The sequence below is a fragment of the Siphateles boraxobius genome, unplaced genomic scaffold (assembly GCF_051911475.1).
Source record: "Siphateles boraxobius isolate OS27281-9 unplaced genomic scaffold, OSU_SipBor_1 29, whole genome shotgun sequence".
NCBI lineage: Eukaryota > Metazoa > Chordata > Actinopteri > Cypriniformes > Leuciscidae > Siphateles > Siphateles boraxobius.
Window position 1 is genome coordinate 7,565,139 of NW_027508908.1, and position 6,212 is coordinate 7,571,350.

Genomic DNA, 6,212 nt, shown 5'->3' on the forward strand with positions numbered 1-6,212 from the left:
GATAAGATAATACTTTATTGTATGTTACACAAGGGTTACAGAAAATTTTCTTTGACAAGGCTTCAGTCACAAAGAGGCATTCACACAGACATATACTGTAAATGTCACACAGACATACAAAAATAACTGACTATAGTGTTCATATTATGCTGTTCAGTATGGCTATTGCAGAGGGGATGAATGATTTCTTGTAAATGTTTTTGTGGGCCAGTGGTACCTTAAAACGCCTGCCTGATGGTAGTAGCTGGAAAGAGTGATGAAGGTGGCAAGAGGGGTCCTCTGTGATCAGGTTGGCTTTCCTGATCACTAACTAAGCGGCTGTACAGCTGAGATAGGGAGGGATTAGGGGAGGCAGTTATTTTGGCAGCGTGATTCACTATACGTGAAAGTCTTATTTTGTGTTTGATGGTGAGTTGATTGTACCAGGAAGAGATATTGAAAGTAAGAACTGTTTCAATGACGGAGCGGTATACCAAGTTTAACACGTCCTTGCTGATCTGAAAAGTTCTGAGTTTTCTGAGCAGATGGAGACGTTGTTGTGCTTTTTTGTATGTTGTATCTGTGTTGTGAGAAGGACAGGGAAGTGTCTATTGCTGTACCTGAATACCTGCACTTGTTCCACTGGCTGACCCCGGATGCTAAGTGGCTGGAACAGGGGTGATGCTTTTTCTCTGCCCCCACAGCATACCTCCTTCGTTTTTGTAATTTTGAGCTCCAAAGAGAGACCAACAAAAGTTTGGGACAGATTATTTACTACCTGCTGGTAGCGAGATAGGGCATCAATGTTAGACGTGTGCAACCAAAGCAATGTCATCAGCATATTTATAAAGTGCCATACCTTCACTGTTACACATGATGTTGTTGGCCTACAAAGAGAAGAGGATTGGGGATAAAACACAGCATTGGGGTAGTCCAGTATTTAAAATAAACTTGGTTGATTTAACCCCATTAAAAGACACCTGTTGTGGTCTATCCAGCAGAAAACTTTTAGTCCACAGGGTCAGTGTTGGGTGAACCTGAAGATCAGAAAGGTGATGTAAAAGTTTGTCAATGCTCACGGTGTTCAAAGCTGAGGACAAGTCCATGAATAAAGTCCTGATATGTGGATGGGCTGAGTCCAGATTTTTAGTGATAGTGTCTAAAAGTGTGAGGCATGCATATCACACCACGTCCTGCACTGTAGTCAAACTGGAATGGGTCCAGCTTGTCTGACGCCATGCCTGATATGAGGTTACAGACTACCCTCTCCATACATTTGCACAGCACAGATGTTAGTGCCACTGGTCTGTAGTCTTTTAGATCCTTAGCAGGTGCCTTTTTGGGGATTGGAATGATGGTGGATTCCCTCCACTGGTCAGGGAGTCCAGGAGATGTTGGAACAGTCTGGTGAGAACGCCACTTGTGTGAGCTGAGTGAAGTATACAGTATCCTCGCAGAATAAAATGTAGGAGGTAAGTAAATATGTTAGAAAGTTCAAATCATTGTCACTATCGTTAAAAAACAAATCCCGGTCTGCTAATTCAAAACAGCCCCATCAGGATTTGGCTGCCTCCTTATTCGATACTCTAATGCATTGTGTTATGGGTTCCCCCGTTTTCAAATGTGACCTGTATCTTGGCAGTAACAAAATTACATTGTGATCAGAGCGGCCGAGAGGTTTTTGTGATTTTGAAATTAATGCATCTGGGGTGTTACTGTAGCATAAGTCAAGTGTGTTCTAAATTTGGCAGATAGGTGGTGATATCGCACGTGTTAAAGTCACCCAGAATAAAAACTGGTTGGTCTCCTTCTGATTGACAGCTCTGTCATTGCTCTCAGCTATGTAGTGCCACCCAATTCAGTTTACACATCAATGGTGTCCCACTGGTTATACTACACTGCTTTTGCACATTTTATATTATGAAAAATATTCAATAACTTCACTGTAACACACCAAATTTAGTTCACACACCACTGCACTAATGTACAACACTTAGTTTGGGAAGTAATTGCACATACAAAATAAGTAGGCCTATTCTTTACACAAAGTATATTGGTACTGTACGCAGCTAAAATAATAGTTACAACCATAGCTTTTGCATTATATTTGCTTACTTAATTTGATGGCATTACACTGTTTAACAGTGTGAAGTTATTGAATATTTTTTTCTAAAAAGGGTTGTTTTAAAAAAGTTTTTTATTTTGTTTCATAATAAATAATCATAAAAATTTTGCATTTCTATTAAACTAAGTATTGTAGTATAACCAGAAGGAGAGCAATGATGTGTGAACTGAATTGGGTGACAGTACAGTGTGTCACAGTGAAGCTATTGAATATGTTTAATAATATAAAATGTGCAGAAGGGTTTTGGACTTTGCAGTCGGCCCCTTATTCAGACTTGTCTCTCAATTGGCTGTTTAGAGACAAGTTATATTATAAAGCTCATTTTGAGGAAAATTGGATTGCAGCTCGTTGGCTACTGTAAATAGGTGTCATTTGTGTTTTAACAACGTTTAGCTCACGGATATCCGGAAACTTCAAATAGCCTATGTGAATTGCCAACTTCACTGAACTCCTTGAGTTAAGCACTGACCGCATTTCTTTATATTTGAGTCCATCCAAGTTCAAACACTATGAAACGCTCCATTAATATACCGACGTCCACGTCCACGTCCCTTTAGGGCAGGGGTGCCCAACCCTGCTCCTGCCGATCGACTGTCCTGCACAGTTTATCTCCAAACCTAATTAAACACACCTGAAGCAACCAATTAAGGTCTTCAGGATTAATTGGTTGCTTCAGGTGTGTTTGATTAGAGTTGGAGATGAACTGTGCAGGACAGTCGATGGCAGGAGCAGGGTTGGGCACACCTGCTTTAGGGGCTCCATAGTAAAGCACTTTGTGTCAACTCTGTTGTTTTTAAATGTGCTATAAAAATAATAGCTGACTTGACTGGACTTGAAACTGCCACTGAATTACACAAAAAACACATAATGATGGATCTAAAGGCATCATAGAGGACTGTAAAGATATTTCACTGGAACTTGGTCTTCACATCTTCTTTCTGTTTCTATTCTGTTATGGTATTTTACGTATTTATTCATGTTCAGTGTCATTTGTCTTTTATAATGTATTCAGCTAATTACTATTGTTACAGCACTGTCATTTCTGCTACAATTTCACTTGTCAATAAAAAAGTACTTAATTTACAATATACTGTTGAGTTTTTATTTTTATATTAAACCCTAACAGAGGCTACAAGATATACGGTCAGGCAGATAGAGGGGTAAAACATAATTTAATTTATATATTAATAAATAATATATATAACATAATATAAATACACTACTGAAAATAAACTACTGTTAAAAAGGTTATTTATAACACTATTAAGGTCCTATATTGCACTTTCAAAGCATGGTTCTTTATTAAACCCTTTAAAAAGTGTTCTATTTAGAACCAAAAAGGATTCTGCTATTATTTAAAGCTGACGAACTGGTACTGTTTAGAACATTTTTTCTTAATAATGCAGTCCTTTTTATGTAGGTAAGTTTCATTATCACCTTAAAATGTGGCAACCAAGCTTTTGTTGATCTATGATGATTTATTGTTGATTCGTATAGCCTGGCAACTTTAACCGCAGTCTCACTCCAGTATTTGTATTAATTAAACTGCATACCACGGAAGCTGGTCAAACTGGTTTAGTTTATTGTGCATTAAAAAAAAAAGAAAGAAAAAAACCCTGTCTTTCAAAAACACAATCTTCCATGGCGTCTTTGCTTCAGGCATGTTTTTTTGTTGCTGAGCCAGTAGCCATATAGTTTTATTCATAATGTAAGTAATGTAGTACATAATGTTATATTACTTATATTAAATTATAAATTAACAATAATAATTAGACAAATTCATAATCGAATAATAGGAGTGACCTGCAACTATTGCTAAATCTTTGCACTTGGCCCATCCCAAGTGAGATATTTGTACTCAGGGCAGTCTACACCCTCTTCAGAGGTAAGCAACATTTTGATTGAAGTTTGACATCATAGGAAAAAGAATAATTTTTTTTGCATGTGAACTGAATAGTCTGCATATCCACAAACAGTGAATAGGCAAATATACATGAATGAACCCGAGTAGCAGTGAATGGTCAACAATTTGACTAAATGGTTTACACTTTTATGTTTAGATGATTCTTTTTATGTTTAGGCTACACATTTACTTATGGTTTTGCCCTTGTTTATAATATTGTTTTGTGTGTGTGTGTTTTTCATTTTATAGCTAGGCTGGACCTATTTGTGACTGAGCAACTTTGAAAATCTGAAAGTCACACATCTAATCTATATAAAACCTTCCCATTTTCGGAAGCGATTCATTTTCAGTTCTTAACAGTATTATTATTGTGGATGTCAGTAATGTATAAGATATAGGCTATCAGATCAATTCCCACTGGATAAGCAACATCTGTAATATATCACAGAGTTGGGTATATGTCTACTGCCTTTACCCATTGCTGTCAACTTGAGCTACCAATCAAAAATGTATTTAGGTGCTAATCAATTAAGCAGGATGTAATAAACAGGAGCAGATACCCGTCACAATGCAGGTTGAAGCAGGAAAGGATGCAGGATCTACTTGCAGCAGCTTTTATTTAAACAAACTCTAACACTCATAAACTGGAAACAAGACACAAAAACAGAACAACCAAACATAACACGACAATGACAGACAAGGAACAGACTGAAACATAGGGCTTAAATACACAGAACAGATCAGGGTAACGAGACACAGCTGGGACAAATGAACTCATAATGATTAATTAACAAGACAACAGGTGACAGGGACAACATCAATGAAACACATGGACAAACTGGGTGTGCCACAGGCAAACACAACATGAACACAGACACTAAGGCCACATTTACACATAGCCGGGTATTCAGAGAAACGAATAGGGACCGCAGGGAAATATCTGCGTCTTCCCTTCGTATTAACGGGGCATAAACGTGACAATACCAAAAATACAACAGCGGGTCAATAATTCTCTATTGGACAATTTCAGCACAAAAAAGTTATGAAATATGGCTGATTCACTGGCTTTTACTGGCATATGAAATCGCACATGACATTGACCAACGGGACTATATAATTACAAAATGTCTTGTAAATTATGCTCAGTTCTATCAGCTGGCTTTCTTTTACAAGCCGTTCAATAGAAGACAGGTTACAAGACGCTGTAACCTTTATAGCATGTGATCAAGCGGTTTGAACAGTAAACCTAAGATGGTTGATTCAGAAGTGATTAAAATTACAGAAAAGCAATTATTAGTTAAATCTGTAATAGCCCTTGCTTTAGGTTACAATCAGTTGATACACAGTTGTATTGTTGTACCTATATATAGTCTAAATAAAATTAGGCCTAGTGATTGTTCATTCCAAATAGCCTCTGTTTTGTGTATGCAAGTTGCTCTGTGTGTGTGTGTGTGTGTGTGTGTGTGTGTGTGTGTGTGTGTGTGTGTGTATGTGTGTGCGCGCACTTTGTTCAACATTCCAAGACACACCTTATACTAGTATGAGAACAAAACATGAGAGCAATCCTATTTTTGTCTGACAGACGTCCATCTGTGCGTATGCATGATAGAAACATTGAGACTCGCCCTAAATCTATTATTATATATATATATATATTATTTTTTTTGTATTGAGATTAGTTTATGGCTTTGCAGGTAGCTTTATTGTTTTTTTAAATCGAATCAATATACTGATCACACAATTATTAAATTAACATATTAAACATGATATCACTCCTTAGCCTATAAAGGGAATTTGACAAAAAATCCTATTCAATATAATGATTTAATTGTTCATTTGAGGATTATAATTTTACATTTGATGATTAAATCAAATCCTCTCTTCTCCTCTCTTCTATCAAATCGAGGTAGAAGGCTGACCCTTGGCAGGGAGGTGGGGGTCGGATCTACTCTTTGTGCCCAGGGGAGAGGGTACCCACAATTTTAGAAACAGCCTAGTGCTTTATCAAATGTATAAATCATTTATAGTATCAGCACGAATGTACTATTCATAATGTATATTTACCCCCCCCAATTTTTTTGGTTTTAATTAAATAATTGTTACTGACAATATAGCCTTTTAAATTGTCTCTGTTAAAACATTATAGCTTTGAAACAAACTTTTTATAATGAAACATTTATAGGCTTCTACAACAATTAGGACCAC